This window comes from Equus przewalskii, chromosome 15, assembly GCF_037783145.1.
Source record: "Equus przewalskii isolate Varuska chromosome 15, EquPr2, whole genome shotgun sequence".
NCBI lineage: Eukaryota > Metazoa > Chordata > Mammalia > Perissodactyla > Equidae > Equus > Equus przewalskii.
In genome coordinates, this window is record NC_091845.1 from 82,992,250 (window position 1) to 83,010,869 (window position 18,620).

General features: G+C 39.7%; 1 long non-coding RNA gene across 1 annotated transcript in view; it reads right to left on the reverse strand.

Moving 5' to 3' along the window:
• LOC139076060 (uncharacterized) overlaps positions 1-17,835 on the reverse strand; it is a 57,298-nt gene extending 39,463 nt beyond the window's left edge. The window contains exons 1-2 of the long non-coding RNA XR_011527291.1: positions 17,625-17,835; positions 13,542-13,623 (exon numbers count right to left, since the gene is read on the reverse strand). This is a non-coding gene — a long non-coding RNA (uncharacterized lncRNA). The remainder of the gene's footprint in view (positions 1-13,541; positions 13,624-17,624) is intronic.
• Between the last annotated feature and the right edge of the window lie 785 nt (positions 17,836-18,620).

Genomic DNA, 18,620 nt, shown 5'->3' on the forward strand with positions numbered 1-18,620 from the left:
TCACCATCAGGACGTCAGTGGCTGGACGGATCCCCTGCTACCCAGGGTCAGTGTAAGCAGCCCCCAAGTCTCCCAGTGACATAAGGAGATCGAGGCCCAGGTCCCTCCCACCATGGCAAAAGGTAGCCCAGTGACACGAGCACCTCTCATCCTACAGATGCCACCAGCAGGGATGGAAGAGGAGGACCCGTGGCACCTGAGAACAAAGCACACTCGGGTAGCATCGCGAGGGTTCTGCAACTAAGTTGTCGTGGGAACTAAAGCCACAAAAGTAGACCAGGACCTAGACACTGAACCTAAATTGAGCAACCACCTGCTGAAATAGGAGAATTCACTCAGATCACAAGTCTCCAAAACCATCAGAACGATGTCCATGATGCAACTGAAAACCGCCTGTCACGTCAAAACCCGGAAAAATCGCAACTGGAATGGGCAAAGACAATCGACTCAGCCAATTCTGCGATGAACCAAGTGTTAGAATTTCTGACGAGAATTTTCAAGTAGCTGTCATAAAAATGACTCGACAATTACAAATTCTTTTCAAACAAATAAAAAACTTCACAAAGAAGTAGAAGCAATAAAAAATCAAACGAAAATTACATTACTAAAAAACACTATAAACAAAGTGAAAAACTCTCTGAAGGGTCTCAGTGGGAAGGTGGAGTTGACGCAGGATAGAAACAGTGGGCTTAAAGACAGATCAACAGATCAATAGAATTTAGCAATATGAAAATCAGAGCAAAAATAGACCAAAAAAAAGAAAAATGAGCAGAGCCTCAGTGAAACAACAGCAGCTCTAACCTCCGCATCATCGGAGTCCCAGAAGCTGAGGAGAAGAAAAGTAAGACTGAAGGAGGATACAAAAGAGGTAAGGGTTGAAAACTTCGTAAATTCAGTGAAAAACTGCTGGTGGGAACATAAAATGATACAACCACTCTGAAAAATACTTGGGCAGTTCCTTTCAAAACTAGAATGGTCTGACCATACTACCTAGTAATTGCACTCTTGGGCTCTTATCTGAGAGAGATGAGAAGTGAGCTCTCCGCAAAAGCTTGTACACAGATGTTCACAGCAGCTTTATCTGTAGTAGTTGAAAACAACTAAAAACAACTCAGATGTCCTTCAACAGATGAACGGTAGCACAGACTGTGACATAGCCGTAGGATGGAATACTACTCATCAATAAAAAGGAACAAATTATTGCCATAGGCAACAACTTGCGCGAACTTCAAGGAAATTATACTGAGTGAAACTATTTCCAGAGGATACCTACTGCGTGAGTCCATGTATGTAATATTCAAAAAATAACACAGTTATAGAGATGGAGAACAGATCAGCAGTAGCCAGCGGCTAGGGCCAGGGGGAGAGCATGGGTATTGCTATAAAGAGGAAGCATGAGGAGTCAGTGGTAATGGGACAGGTAAGATCTTGATTGTGGTGTTGATTATGCAAAGTGTACACGTGACAAAATTTCTATAAACACACACACATATGAGTACATGTATATATTGTGAAATTTAAGCTCTAGAAGTTGTATCAATGTCAATTTCTTGGTTTTGATATCGTGGTATAGTTGTATAGGACATTAACATTGGGTGACCCTGGGCGGAGGATGCATGGGGCATTCCTGTACATTTGTTTACAACCTCTTGTAAATCTATAATTATTTCAAAATATAATATGTTTAAAATGAATAAACACCACAGGAAAACTGTAGCAGACCATTGGGAATCAACAATCTTAAAACAGCTTTGTGAGATGCCATTTACTCCAGACTTCTAGAAGTTGGGGCAAAATTGAACAAATACGATTGAGTTCATGCTTGAAAAGTGAGAAAGCTACTAGGGAACTCTTTTCTATCAGGAAAAATAGCAGAAGTTAAGCTCTTGCTGAAGATACTGGAACTGTCGGCCCATCACATCGTGAGAAAGTTAGCTGATCAACATGACTGCATGAGGGAAATATACCAAAGCTACTTGAGGAGTGAAAATGGAACCCTGAAATATATCATTATGAAGCAACTTAGTCTCAGCATTATATGTCTTAAATTAGTGATAGAGAGAAGATTTAAAATAGAAAACGTTAGTAATATCCATGAGAAAATAGATATTTCTTTTATAACTATGATATTGGAGCTAAAGTTCCATCCCCTTATCAATGATTGTAGACAAACACAATTTATACCTTTTACACAATCCACTGTCGATTTTTAAACTAGAGTCTAGCTAAAATGTTCGGAGGTCCTAATACCATCTGCGGTGAAAAGTAGTTCTAAGGACACGTATTTTAAGGCTGACATTATTCTCTGTAAGGAACTTAAATAATATTGCAACATGGAGCTCCTGACAGTATATTAAGGAAGCGTCCTCTGGAAATAACTGGAGTGGAAATAAATTTTGTTAAGCTGCCAGCACCAGAAGATATGCAATATTATCTTAATATTTCCATATACTTCTTTGGCTACTACCGCTTCTTACAAATGAAGAAACATCCCTGCACCAGAATAAATGACAGTTTAATAATGAGAGTAAAACAGCTGACTTCCTTATTTTTTAAAAAAATGCACTAAAATATGATATATTGTCTAGAAATGCATCCACAAGTACTACAATGATGAAGACATTTATGGAAGAATGCTCACCAAATTCCTACGCTGGGAAGGAATTTGATTTGGTGTGGGCAAGCAAAGTGCTTCCATGAGAAATGCAATGATTTATCCTTTCATAACCTGGATACTAGATATACGATGTTTATTTTATTATTGTTTTTTTTTACGTCACCAATATTTAATAATAATAAAAAATAAAGACAATCCCATGTTCAAATTCTTTTCCTTCTCAGTTGTGACCTTATTCTTGCTTCCCAGTGTCTTTACAGGAAAGTCTGAGATTCATCTCGTTCCCTTTGTGAAGATCAGATCTGTCTACAAGCTTTAAGAATTTTCTCATTACTGTTGATGTTCTTAAATTTCACCGTAATGTGTCTACCTGTGAGCTTTTCTTCATTTTTCCTATTTGGCATTCTAGGAATCTTCAATATGATTTATTTAACCTTGCTTAGTTCTGGGAAATTGTGCATTGTTATTTACTCAATAATTTCCTCTCCATCCAATTTTTTCCTCTTCTTTGTCTCTTAATATTTAAATTTTGATGTGTCTACCGTCTTAACTTTTATACTTTATCTTCCCAATTATTTCCATGAGAATGTCTTGACCTGATCATCTAGTTCATTTATTTTCAGTTGTAATTATTCTGCTTTTTATTCCCTCTGTTATTTAATTATTATCTTTTTACACTCGATTTTTCACTTTGTGTTTCTTTATAACGGCTTGCTGTTTCTTCATTTCAGCATTATTCTCTCATGTATTCGAGGATATTATGTTTATTTTTATTCTTGATCTGCCTGCTTCATGAAGTCTGGTTCCTCTAGTCTTGCTCGCTCATTTACTGTCCTTTATCAGGACTCTGTCCCTCAAATGTCTAGCTCCTGTTGGCAGTGAGTACATCTCCCCTGGGGGTACCCGGCATCTCGGCTGGTAACGTGGATGGGGCCGAGCGGCATGTGCTGCTCCCGGCTTGGCTGAGGTAGGAGGACTGCAGCTCCGGGCAGAGGCTGTGGACACACATTCTGGGCTTGGTCCTCCCTCTTCTGTCCCCCAACAGGTGGCACTGCCCCTCAGGGAGCCTCTGCTCCAACACTACTCTCTCCCTGGAGCCTTTCTCCATTGGTTTGGTTATCTGGAGCTCAGGGGAGCTGAGGAGTCGAGGAGGAGAGGGGAGCAGTGCTTGCCTAGAAGCCGGCAACTAGCCTGCGTGACGTCTGATGTCTGCAGAGCCTGCCTGGCATCACCATGCTGACTGACCCCTGTGGTCCCGGGCAGGTGCAGCTACTTTTCTGGCAGTAATGAAGGGGCAGGCGGCCATCTATGCAGGCAATGTGGCCCTGCAAGAAAGGAATACAACTCCGAAGCTCGTCCCTCAGCCAGTCTACACGCTTGTGCGTGTGACCTCTCCGGCCCTGCCAGCTATTGCCATCCACAACAGCAGAGTCTACTCCCGCTGCACGGAATTTTCTCTCAGTCTTGACTTCAGTTCTTCAGACTCCAACTTTTTGGTTTTCTTAACTGCTGCATCATTTCTGGAGTTGAGCTAGAGGAGGAAGTTAGGTAAACAGATCACGAAGTCTGATCAGGATTGCAACGCTGACAAGCAAGATGGCTTGGACTGGGCTGTATTTGCATTGTTTGTTTTGCTAAAACTCATAAGCAGGCAATGCAAACGATCCGCGCAAACAGGGAAGGGAGCACCGTTCCCCAGGACCTCTCAAGACCCTCAGGAAGGGTGCCTCAAGTCTGGTGGACCACAGAGTGGAGGAGAGTGCCAATCCAGCCAGAGCAGCCCAGGGCCAGGGCAGGCTGCCTTTGCCATTAGGCTGGAGGAGGGGCCACAGCCCCATATAAGGGTTTACCTGCATCTGAGGCAATTCCTTGCTACACCTGTGCTATCTCTTTCTGCTTCATGGGGCCCACAGCGTCCTCTGCACCTTGTGATCTGTCTCTACTGGGGCAGGCACCCTACTTCTTTTCTTTTTTTTTCTTTCCATATTTGTTTCCTTACCACACTCAAGTGCAGAAGCCCTATTTATTTTTGTATCTCCAACAGTTGGCACATTGTTAGCACTCAAGAAACACTTGTTTTTGTTATTATTGTTTTGTTGTTTATGAGCCAATGGAGGGAAGTAATGGGTTAACGAGATAAGTGTTAAATAGTTGAAATCACAATTCACAAGTGAGACGTGTCTGTGGAGCAGTTCACACCTGAGGTGTCGGTCTTGGCATGAATTTTATTGCAGAGTTAGGAAGGGAGAATACTCCACAAAACCAAGGGGGGAATCCAAAGGTCACAAGCGACTTAGGAGCATGGGGGACATCAGTAAGAGAAAATGTAGGCTAGTTGTCAGTGTTCTATGCAAAAGTGAAGGGGAAAGCCAGAGTTGAGTTTGTTCAAGTCAGTTAATAGAATTGGGGGACCTCAGTAGAGTGACTGCGGAAAACGAACATAACACATAAAACAAAATGACACATGTCCAGCAACATCTGAGGGGACCCCTGACCTCTCTTTTATCCGTGCAGGGTCTGGGCAACCCATGGGTGGGCAGATCTTACCCCTGAAAGAGGGAGAACACCACCTAAAACACCAAAGGAACTGCTGAGAAGACAGCCTGCCTTGGTGCACTCTCTTCCCGACCACCGCCGCTACAAGCCTCGGGGGGGTCTGGGATGATGGCGCAGTCACCCGGTAAGGTCTGTGGGACAGGTTAGGGCCATCACTTCTGTAACGCCCAGGTAGATAAGAAAATATTTTCCTTGCAGTGTTAGAAAGTTTTCCAATCTCTAAAATTCTGTATCTACATTCAAATTTAATGAGGCTATTAACTAAAGTCACCTCATGTTTGAGAGTTGTTTTTAAGGCATACATAAAAAATAAATTAAATGATGGGTATACACAATCAAGTAAAGGGTCATTACCCTCCTTTGAACGACCAATATGCAGTAATTAATGGGGATTTCTCAGTTTAGAAATATTTTCAAACAGCAAGACTAAATTACTAAGGGAAAAATAGAAAGTTAATTGGTTACTTTTGGCCTATGCTGGGCATGATTGTTATGCAATCTTTTGAGGTCATCTTTAGAAACAGGATGCCCTCGTGTCGAAGGTGCTAAGCCCATCCGCTTGTTCTTGGGGTTCTAATTAACTTCCGTGCTGGTTTGATTAACACTGGCATTTGTTTTTTCCTAGTAGAAAGCAGCCTCTGTATGAAAGAGCTTACATGAGTCACCTTTTGTTAGCAGATTAGACAATCATGAGGTTTCCTCCCCCTGTGGCGTCAACCTTCTTTTGTCTGCACTTTGAAATACATAACTTTTCTTAGGTTACATAAAATGCATACTTCTTTTATTTCTTCTCAAAAAGTCAAGCGGCACTATTACCATGTTTCTATGAAGAAAGGCATAGAAACCACATAAAATAGGTCGTTTCATTTACATTCAGTTCATGACATTATAATATTAAAATAACCAGCACATTTTATACTTTCAGTGTCCACCTATGGACAGCCTATGCAACGCAGTGATTTCTCAGCTTCTTAACCTATCTCTAGGGTCCTTCTCTCTCCATCTCAGCCACCCGTCTAGTCTCCTGCCCTGGACATATTGTCAACTCGCTACTCTACTGTCAAAACCACCAATCAAGCACCCGCTTCATAACCACAGTACCTTCCCTTGACAGCTACAGGCATCATCAGTGATTCTAGCTCTCAGGTTGACCTGGAGAGGACAGAGACCACTTAAAAGCCATTTCAGTGACAGAAAAGAGAATGAATGAGATTCTGAACCAAAGAGGTAGTGAGGAGAAGGTGAAAGATGGGAGTAGGAAGTATCACGTAGGCAGAAGAGCAAATGTGGACACTGAAGGAACACAAGGGTATTATTCTTCTATTACTACATAACAAATCACCATAGAGTGGCTTAAAATGACACCTGGTTATGATCTCTGGTTTCAGTAAGTCAGAAGTTTGCTCACGGCTTTGCTGGCGCTCTGCTCAAGGTTTCACGGAGCTGAAATAAAAGTGGCAGTTTGGCTGTGTTCTCATCTGGAGGCTTGACTAGGAAGGGATCCACCCAAGTTTCCTCAGGTTGTTGGCAAGATTCTTTTCCCTGAGACTGTAGGATTCATGGCAGCTTCTTTCTTCAAGCCAGTGAGGGAGAAAATGTCTGCTGTTTCCAGCATCTTCTTTCAGAGAAGTCCTAGACCCTCTTTCAAAGGGCTCACATGATTAAGTCAGGCCCACCCAAGATGAGTTCCCTTTTGACTAACTCTTGACTAACACCCCTTTTGACTTCCCTTTTGAGGCAACTGGTTAGGGACTTAGTACATTCCAGCAATCCCTTCGCTTCTGCCATGTTGTACTGGCTAGAAGTGAGTCACAAGTTCTGCCTGAACCCCAAAGGAGGGGATTACAAAAAGGTGTGTATTTCAGGGAGTAGGTACCACGGGAGCCATTTCAGACTCCTGCCTACTGCAGGAAGAAAGAAGCACAGGTCTAAGGACTTGACTGGGGAAACGGTGGTACCAGTAAAAAGAGACCCACAAATCAATGTATAAAAGAGTTTGGGAGAGCAGATAAATTCAGTTTTATTTGTACTTTTACTGAGATGCCAAACTATAAGAAGAAGTGCCCGGAGGAATTGCAAATATAAGATGGAACAAAAGATGGAAGTCCAAAGCAGAAACATTGATTTATCCACAGAGATTACATGTCAAAGTCATGAGACTGGGTTACCTCAGACAGAATAAAGAAAATAAAGCTTTGGGGGATGGGGGATAGAAGCCAGAAAAGAGGAAAGCAATTAGAAATCTAAAAGTAGAAAAAGCATCATGCTGTATTTGAACAAAAAGGACTAGAAATATAGGGGAAAATAGAAGAAAGCAGATGGTACATAGCATGGAGGCCAGTGGGGTACTTGGGGTACATAAGGATGATGCCTGGGAGAACGTCTTAAGATGCAGATTCCCAGGCCCACTCATGGAGATTCTGCAGTGAGGCCCGTCCATCTTCCTTGCTGACAAGCACGCGGGTGATTCCTAGTCAACAATTTCAGAAACATTCTTCCAAGGATTAGTAAATAAGATCCACATAAAACGAAGGGGTAGAGCCCTCTTGGAGAGGGCATCACAAAGTTGGAATCTAAATATGCCCCAGAAGAGATATCAAAGAGATTTTGAAGGATTCAGATTGTTGGACTTTACTTCAGAACTACTGACGCTGAATCCGCATTTTAATAAACTCCACAGGAGATTTTCATGCCTTGTAATTTTGAGACCAAAGTGTGGTTTGTGAGCTGCTAGAATGCTTCTATTACTTCTCTGGAAAAAGATAAGTACAGAAATTGAAAATAAATGTTTAGAAACATTTATAGCAATTCAACTTTGCCGTGATGGCCAAGTGCACAATCAGTGGTCTTGTGTCATTGGCGGGGTACAGAGCAGATTGGGTGTTGACTGCTCACCGCATTGTGTTACAATGTGTGACATTTTAAGGTTAATTCATCAACCATAACTCAAAAGCATATTAAAATATGAGAAAAGTAATTGTCTATATTTTTATATCTTATTTTTATAATAATTTTAATTTTTAATCAAGCTTGTTATAAAATTTATAATTCAACATCATGAAATAAATTAGGAAAATAAAATTTGTATTTATTTTTAACTCTAATTTACAGAAGGCGAAATAAGTTTCTCTAGACTTTTAGGCAAGAAAAGACATAGTTTGCTTACGCAGCCATAATAGCAAACCAAATGATATCAGTGGTTTCCTCCAAAAAATGAAGATCGGTAGAGTTCATGATGGTTTTACCACAAAGCATATTCAATTCCTTGCATATTGAATTTAGTTTTTCAGTCAGCATTGGTGGCGAAGGGCTAAAACCAAAGCGTATTGTTTCAGAGATGTGCTGGCTAACAAAGGATCAAAACCATAAAGAAACTTAACATAAAGAACACAAGTTAATTAAAATCACAAGAATTCTTTGAAAGAGTGTTGAATTCAAAAGCTGACAGAAGTAGATATTCAATAATTCTCACTTAAGCATTATCATTTGATGACTTCTTACAGGGTAGCACTTTAGTTTGCTATGAATTAAAAATCTATATTAAGTCCCAAGATATAAGTAAAAGACTACATCAAAGATGTTTGTTTGAAAATATTGGGTGTATCTGTGGCAAAAAAAAAAAAAAAAAAAAGGCAGCTCAAGTACCACTTTCCATTAATACCATAGCTCAAAAATTGGGAACCGGCTAATGGTAAGAAGGAGATACACACAGACGAAATACAGCTAGTGACACGTTTTTAATTGCAATTTGTTGAATGCACAGATATGGTTAACATGGCATTTCTTTTAGTGGAACTGTGATTCAAACAGGATGCTGACGTGAAGAGAGGTTTTCTTTTTTCTCAGCTTTATTGCCGAGAAACACAACTAACTCTGAAATGGATAAAAGTAGTCAAAAAAATGCGGTTTGGATTTTAAGCTTTGTGTAGAAGGATTTTCTGAGGGCACATCTCACAGGTGCGAGAACAGGGAAACATTCTGGGGTTATTGCCCAGATTTCAGAGCTTGAGCCAGAAGTCCAAATCACGATAGAGCTCCCTTCATCAAGAAAGTCTTCCTACGAAAAAGTTTTCAGCTGAACTAGACAGAAACTTGGTGTCATAGCAAAAATTGTAATTATGTAAAAGCTAATGTATTAACTTTGAGATTATTCTCTATTATTTTATAAATATAGAAGCTGATTATTGAAAAAATGGTCATGTGGGAATCATGATATTTATTAAGGGGAAAAGTTCTGTTGAAAATGTTTAAACTAGAGAAGAAACTCCGCATGCATTTCCAGTTTGGTCCCAACTTTCTCAAGATGTAATTTTACAGCCGCGTTTGCTTACTTGTCTGATATCTTTGGTATTTTTAATTATCTTATACTTCCATGAAAAGACAGAATGGAACTTTTTTATTTTAAAGATTGGCACCTGCGCTAACATCTGTTGCCAATCTCCTTTTTTTTTTCTTCTCCCCAAAACCCCCAGGTATATAGCTGTATATTCTAGTTGTGAGTGCCTCTGGTTCTGCTATATGGGACCCCACCTCAACATGACCTGACCATCTGTGCCATGTCCGCGCCCAGGATCAGAACCGGCAAAACCCTGGGCTGCCAAAGCAGAGCGCGCGAACTTAACCCCTTGGCCACAGGGCAGGCCCCTGGAAGATATTTTTTGATGGCAGATGAATCACATGGAAAAAATAACATTTAGAAGCTTGAAAAAACAAAATTCCTACACGTTGTTATGCTATGTTCCATGGTTTAATAATAATTATCATTGAAAACAGTGATTGCCTTGATATTACTCATCTTTGAAAAGTTATCACCAAATATCTCATTCATTTGCTAGAATATTGTGAATTTCATCTTCCATCAAAAGAAGAATATACAAAAATTTCCATACATGGGAAATTTATAGCTCTGGAGTCCATTTCTTTCAGCTAAATATAGCTTAAATTTAACTATAACTTTATAGGATAAATTATTAAAATCAGCTACTGATGAAGAATTGAACACAAATTTTGAAAACAGATCATCGCTTCATTTAGGATTAAAGTTAAAAACAAATATCCTAAGCTTGATGAAGTTACTTTAAATCTCTTCTCACGTTCCTGCCAACATACCTCTGTGAGACTAGTTTCTCTACTCTAAGTGTTATGAAAGGATAATATAGAAACAATTTAGATATGCATTGTCTCATACAAGTACATGGTTATCAATACCCTCTAGATTACTTAAATTAACAGGCAAGAAGCAAGCTTATTTTCCACATTAAAGGCAAACAATTTATATTCATAGTGCTTATTCAGAGTGAACATACACGGGGTTAATATAAGGAATGGCTTTTTCAGTTAAAACTGTTCGTTCCTGTGTTTAGTTATGACTGCAGAATACTACACAGCTATGAGTAAAGTAGCTATACTCTATATTCATCACTTACAAGCATATTTTCAATGTATTATGTTTGATTTTTGTAATTCTTTTATCCTATTTTTTGACTATATTCGTTGAAATATAATTTTATGTTGAATCTTACAATAAAAATTTTGCTTTGTATTTAGTATTGTGTTTTTTTTTTACTTTTAACTCCTCTAAAATTCGTATTTATTGTAATTTACTAAAGTATCAGTTGACCATGGCTTTGGAAATAAAAACTGGTCCTTCACCTCATAGATAGTTTGAGAAACACTGCTCTAGAGTGTTGCTAACGACTCAGAGAAGAGGCTAAAATACAAAGAGCATAGAGAAAGTGAGAGACAGAGAGTCAGATGAGAGTGAGAACAGGTGTGGGAGGAATAAGGGAGGGGGAAACATCGGGAGGGAAGAGAGGTAGAGTCACAATGTGGGAGTTTGGAGTTCATCATCTTCCGTCTAGTCAGTTTCAAGGAATTTCAAGGTTCAAGGTGTTGTCATACTTAAGGGAGGCTATGGGTTACGATATTGGAGGCCATTGACGTTGAGGGTGAAACTAGTTTGCCTGATGACAGCAACATGGACAATAAAGTCTGTGAGAGAAATAATCCCTGCAAGTCATAAAAATAAAGTGGTAACGAAAATGAAGACTGTGAGGGTGTGGTCCTTGAAGCAAACGGATCTTGTCAAGAATGGAGAGAAAAAGTAACCAACAGCTGTTATCAGCTTGAAGAGGGCCTGTTAAATGTGGTGGTGGAATAATGGGCTAAAATGAATCAAGGGGGGCCGGCCTAGTGGTGCAGCCGTGAAGTTTGCGTACTCTGCTCCGGGGGCCCAGGGTTCTCGGGTTTGGATGCCAGGTGTGGATCCTGGGTGTGGACATACACACCGCTCATCAAGCCATGCTGTGGCAGCGTCCCATATGCAGAGTAGAGGAAGATTGGCACAGGTGTTAGTTCAAGGACAATCTTCCTCAAGCAAAAAGAGGAAGATTGGCAACATATGTTAGCTCAGGGTCAATCTTCCTCACCAAATAAATAAATAAATAAATGGCATCAAGGAATAAGGAGCAGGCTGCCCCTCCTTGTGCCGTGAGACATGGAAAAAGAATTTACTCCATTGTAAGATCTTCTGAAAGAAATGGCACCTCCACGAGAAAGTTGTGCTTCAGTTTCAGGGAAACGAAGAAGTGTGGGCTGGAAGTAGTTTTTCCATCTCACATGGGGGAGAAGGTAAGGAAAAGCCCAGAGTTTACAAAGTAGGTGTGTGGTGAGAGGTTGGGAAGTTACAGCAGCATTAATTTCGTGTATGCTCAAGGACGATTACCTAAGATAACAGGTGAACTACATGGATGATAAAAATGCTGGAGTTCAGGAGAGGTAAGAAATCATGGGCAGTGTTGCTGACAGGAGAAGTGAGTGTCAAGAATTTTATTATTAGAAAATTTTGTGCCATGAAAGGCCTGTAGTAGGCAGAGTGATACCCCCTGCCCCAAAGATGCCCACGTCCTAATGCCCAGAACCTATGAGTATATTACCTTACATGGCAAGAGGGACTGCTGAAGTGGTTAAATTAAGGATTTTGAGACGGAAATGAGGAGATCATCCTGGATTATCTAGGTGGGACCAATGTAATCACAAAGGTCCTTATAAGAGGGAGGCAGGAGTAGTCAGAGGCAGAAAAGCAGAAGTGCTGATGGAAACAGACCGGAGGATGCAATTGCTGGCTTCAAAGACGGAGGAGAGAGCCACGGACCAAGGAATGCAGACAGCCTCTGGAAGACAGAAAAGGCAAGAAACAAGATGCTCCCTTGAAGCCTCCAACAGAAAGGTGAACTTGCTCACACTTTGATTTTAACCTGTGAACCCATTCGAGATTGCTCCCCGCCAGAACCGAAAGATGAGAAATGTGTATGGTCTTACGCCATTTTGTGGTATTTTGATCCAGAGCAATAGGAAACTAAAACACCACTACTAGCTTTTAATTAAAAAGTTTAATTATAACGATAAAACCATGACCCCTTCTGTACACAAACACACACACACACACACACACAAATACATACACAACACACGTACAATCACAGAAGATTTGCAAAATCCTGCGTTACAACCAAGATGTAAGCTAGTGCAAAATTAAACGATTTTACTTACTGGTTTTCCCTGGATTTTCAAGTTTTGTATAAAGTTGATAGGTTAAAAAACTGGCTTCTATTTAGTTAATCTAACCATAATGAAAAATAATACTGAAAGTATGGATACAGAACAAATATAGTCAATTTCCTCATCTTAAAAGAATTGCTAAGGTAAAAGTGTAAGATACTCAAAATTAACATTTAAAAGAAAAGCCTTCCAAAGGAGATAATTTCAACATAATAACATAAAAATTTTCATAAGGACACAACTCAAATGTAAAAATGGATACAAGTCATTGCTGAAAACTTTTAAATTGCTTAGAAATTTATTGATTTCAAAAAATGAGTGGGAATGTCACCACGGAAAGAGATACCCAAAAGCCTTTGCACAGACATCTGCTTTTACTGGGCTCCTCCTACAGCAATACAACCCTGGTTGTCCCAAGGCAAGCCCTTAGGAAGTGCTCACCAACAGTTCACACAGTCATTGCATTGCAATGTACTGTGTTTTCATCTCTGCCCTAAGGAAGTCCCACAGCAAGTCAGTACTTTTTTATTTATGTGCTTATTAAAGTCACACAGGTAAAACGTTTCCGAATGTTTTCAGAACACGTTTTATTTTAGTGCTTTCAAACGTTTTGAGGATAATTGTTAGAGGGATGAAAAAATATAGGAGCTCAGTCTGAGAATAAAAATCTGTTTTGGCATTTTAATGTCTAATGGCTCGAGAACTGCCAAATGTTTGCTAATCAAGAAGCAGTAGAAATTCACAATCAGTCCCCAAAATATAAAACAATTCTATTCACTGTAAAAATATGTTTACAGCATTTACTTACCGGCTGTTTAGCACAAATGTTTTTTGTCCCAAAGCAGAAAAGCTGGCAATTCTTTAATTTCCAAGGTGCTCAGAGAGTGCAGCTGTAGACAGACGAAGCTTTTGTTAATGGCCTACCCAGGTACCATTTGCTTGCCTTTTGTCAGATTCCGCCTTTATTTGAAGTCAACAGCAGCCCTCTCCCTTTTCCCTCCGGCCCCATTTGTAGTCATTGTGTTCCAGAGAAAGCACCGGCTTTAGGCCATGGACTCATTTTGCTCTGAACTTGTTCAGATGCAGTGTTGACATTTTTGGGTAACTTTATATCTTTTGCTTTCAGATGTACCGGAGTCTTCAAAAATAGCCCAGAGTATTGCATTTGGGACTCATTGGCGTTAAAATATCTGCTCCCAAGACTAAAATTCCAACAATAACTACGATTTTTAACAGCTCAAAGCACACACCTTGTACTTGAAGGAATTTCATTATCTTTTTGTAAAAGAGAATTTCTTTAGTTGAGGCACAGTCTCACCTCCCTTCCTGGATCCCAAATTTCCTTTTTGAGTCTGAATTTTAGGGATGAGTGGACTAGCGCTTGCTGATGTAATCTCAGCCTCTCAATGGATGCACAGTCAGCAGAGGAAAAGATTACCTTTAATGTGTGAGAATAATGACTCCAGGAATGAGCAAGATAATTCTGTTGGCCATGAAACTAAATCCAGATTACAGCTGTCTTAACCCCTCTTTTAGAATAGAGGTTTAGTGTCGAAGAGAGAGAGAAAAAATTGTGAAAAGAGTACATTTTTTAGTAGTCCCAATATTCAGTAACTCCATTTGGGTGCACAACTGTAGAAGGAAAGAACCAATAAGAAAAAGGCTTGAAAGGGTTAAGTCTATAAATGCGCTCTTGGCAGTATAATCGTGAACACATGAATCAGAGGGGCCTCACCGTGTTTCCTGGGGTTCAGCCCGCCAGCAAGGCAGGCGCTAGCTGAAGAGATGCTGAGGGTGCCTTCAAATGAGAGCACCTTTCTCAGAAAGCCAAGCTTTGCAGCTGCCACCAGTTCAGCACCCTTTTCACTCACATTTTGCTCCCATCTCTTCTTAAGAGACTTCAAAGAAACCACCAAAATAACCACTATAGAAGTCTTCGGGGTTGTTACCTTGAGTGAAGTTCAGATTCATCCAAAAGAGCTCACATATCTGATTAGCAATATTCCTCTGAGTAAAATAGGAAGTTCAAAAAGATGTTTGATGGAACAGGTATTTGGGGTACTTATTTCTAAGGCCACTTTAAACTTCACAATAAGCCTCTAAGGGAAATAAAACTCCTATTAAAGCCTTAATTAAGTTAAAAAGAACTCTAACAGGAAAACATAAAAGCCGCACAGCCGCTGCTGACTCCAGGCATCGAGTCCTAGAAAAAATTACCTAAAAGGCAGAGGTGGGGCTGGAACATTCCGAGATGCGTGGATCTAAATTTCTGCTTCCACACTGCGTTTTCCAGCCACTATGTTGTGCAATACTAAAGACTGTAGAAGATTATCAAGCATTAATCATTCGACAACATGCTGCGAAGACTATTTCCCATCACTTCTTTTCTTCCAGCCCTAGAAGCTTGCTTACTATAAAAGGTGACGATGGTGGTTGTGTATGGACGTAGCTCACATCAGTGCTGACAGGTCAAGAGAGAAGAAGCTTCAAAACTAAACAAATTTCCAATTATAAGATGAATAAGTGCTGGAGATCTGAGGTACAGCATGGTGATTATAGTTAGTAATACTGTATTATATACCTGAAAGTTGCTAAGGGAGTAGATCTTAAATGTTCTCACCACAAAAAAGAAGTGGCGACATGAGCAAGTGTTAGCTAAGACTATGGTGTAATCATTTTGCAAAATACAATATGCTATCAAATCGACACGTTGTACACCTTAAGTTACACAGTGTTGTATGTCAATTACATGTCAATAAAGCAGGAAAAAAATTTATGGAGTGTATGTTAACATGGTCCAAGATCCCTTGAACTTCTGACTTCATTTCACCCCCAATTTTCCTTAAAGATAATCAACAAAACACATTTTGAAAAGTTGATGGCATACTGGAGAAGCACATTTGAGTGGACCCCGAATTCAGCCTCCAGTGTGTGTCTGTGTCTGTGAATGGAGAAGAGGGGAGGTGGAGGAAAGCGGAGCCGGGATGTGAGCTCTTGTTGTGACAACAGCCACACACCCCGACAGCTCCTCGCTCAGCCTCCCAACTGATGGATCAAATGCGAAACTGTTTTCCTCTGTTTCAGAACTGATTGACATTTTAATTATTCTACAGCTGGAAGTGCTAATCACACCAGAGAAGGAGGGGGTAATTCCCAGCTGGTAAAATTCACACAATAGCTTGGCAGACACCGACATGCAGATAGTTTACACCATTTGTTAAAGAAAAAAGTCAATATTTAAAATCCCTTCACAAGTCAAACCAGCAACAGTAGATCTGTACTTAAAAATCTCCTCCATTGTGGCCTGCACTTCTTATTTTTGACCGTCAGAGAGTCAAAACACTTCATGAATCTGGGGAAATTACAAATGTAAATACGACTCATTTGAATAGTGTGAGATGATTTAAAAAATTAAGATAATTGAATTTAGTTTTGTTTATAAAATGTAAACTTTATTACTATTCAAACTGTTGAATTATTTTTATTAATACAAGCCTCTCAGAAAGCCCATGTTGTCTTTTACTCATTAAATATCTTGAAAGACATATTCAATTCAGAGAAACATCTCAGTTGGTTCTGTACATATTTATCTGATCATAAGAATCACCTAGAGTATTATTGCACACTCCTTAGAGCTTCTGATTTGATAACTCTGGAATAAGTCCTGGGAATCTGAATTATCAAAAGGGGACTCTAGGTGATGCTTAAAATTAGACAAGTTTGAAAAATACTGGAATGCACATTTGGAATTTTTCTTTTCAGGGAAAGTTTTGCCCTGAGCTAACATCTGTTGCCAATGTTCCTCTTTTTTTTTCCTTCCCTTAAAACGCCAGTGCATGGTTGTATATCCTAGTTGCAAGTCCTTCTATTTCTTCTACGTGAGCCACCACCACAGCATGGCTACTGACAGACAGGTGGTGTGGTTTCAAGACCAGAAAATGAACCCAGGCCACTGAGGCAGTGAGAGCAATGAACCTTAACCACTAGGCCGAAAGGGCTGGCTCTTGGATTTTTAAATTAAACTTTATTTAGTTCTATTTGCATATATAGAAAACATCTGTTTTTTCCCAAGTACTAAAAGGTAGAGAAAACTACCAGAATTAACTAAAATATAAAATTTCTGGGCATTAGTTTAGGTGATGAAAAATACACTTAAAATTTTTCCCATCAAATTCTCATAAAAATTCTAGCTTTGGCATGTGATAAAACTTTTGGCAGTCAAATGTTTTTGTTTTGACCTTAGTTGTAAACCCTGAGAATGTGAATGTGCTTTCTTTTTAACAAAAGGAAAAGTTTTCATCAGAAAACACATTCTAAGAAGAACACTGTTAACTTAAATATTAACATTTTGCCTTCAAAGCTAATTTTTCTCTAGATTTTCTTTAATCTGTATGAAAGTGTCAAGATTCAAAACTCATTATAAAGATGTTCTGAATCCATGTGAAACACACAGCAACAGAGGTGTGCCAGGGTCCCACATTAACTGGGAAACTCTTTGAGGAAAAAGCTGTCCACCCCTTGATTCTAGACACTGTGCACCAGATTTTATTCTAAGTCAAAAAGCAACCTTGAAGTAGCTATTATTATTGTCACCATTACAATTCCCACTTTTCAGACAAGGAGAGGAAAATATAATGAAGATAAATAATCCAAGATTACACATTTATTGTCATTAACTAGCAGATCTGGGAACTGAACCTATGAAGTCTGGGTAAAAAAACAAAAAACAAAAAACACTTGTATCTTTCCCTCTATGCTACACTACTACCTCACTTTTTATCTTACTCCTAAAGATGTTAATAAAATACGATCATCATTAAGTTGGTATCCTTCATAATCCAATAGACATTTTTTTTTTCCAATTCAGAGATAAAAATCTAGAAAAACTGACCGCGTTCTGACGGGCTGTGGAGCCCCCGGCACATCAGAGGGAGGCCAGGACGTTTGTCCAGCTGCTGCTGCCATGGGAGCTGCTGGTTTTAAACCTAGGAAGGTAAGCAAAGATTGCCACGTCAGTCAATAGAACTGACTTTCAAAACTAAAGGTTTATGAAGATATTCTCGGGACGTCTTCAAGGTATAAAATAAACGAATCTGCCTGGGTTATTTTTCAGGGATCCCATCCCTAAACTGAGGCAACAGGGACTAGCTTGGTGGGGATCTCCTTACTGGAGCTGGCTCCCCTTCCCATTATTCCACACCCATTTCCTCCTTCCCATCCTTTTGCTTCCACTTTTAGGTATAATGAGGAAGAAGCAGCTTCTTGTTCTGTCATCCAACTTAAAGGGGAAAATGATTTTTAAAAGATTAACATCATTCTGTCTCCAAGACCTGTGTTGTTTTATTCCAACAAAGAAGTAAGCCTGGCCTTACTTTTAAAATAGGAATATAGTTCTCTATGAGTGTTGTACCTTTTGATTTTTTTTCTTAAGCAAACTGACTCTGCTCCAGGTCGTGTAGCTCTTAGGCCCTTGGGTTGCTGATTTACAAGCTTGGTGTCAACATGCTGCGTCTTTTTATGTCCTTGTTTACAATGCAGTTATGCAGGCCTCTTAAGCTATTAAGACATCATCACTGACGTTGCAATTTGTGTATATGTTTTATACCTCATTAAATCCTCATCCTTCCAGCTCACAGCAATAGGCTTCTGGCCTCGGCTACAGCGTAATCTCATAACATGATGAAAGATGTGAAATCATCACACAGAGAGTTGAGAGTTGAAATCTTTATCCCCAATCAATTGATTTATTGGCTTGAATGGTTTTATAGTCAAATAGTAATTCATCCACGTCCCCACTCAGGTAATTTCTAAAAGCAGAAGTTCACCATCCTGTCCGTAAATCTCTCTGTTTTAAAAAAAGAGCTGTATCAATGGCGCCCAGAGTAAC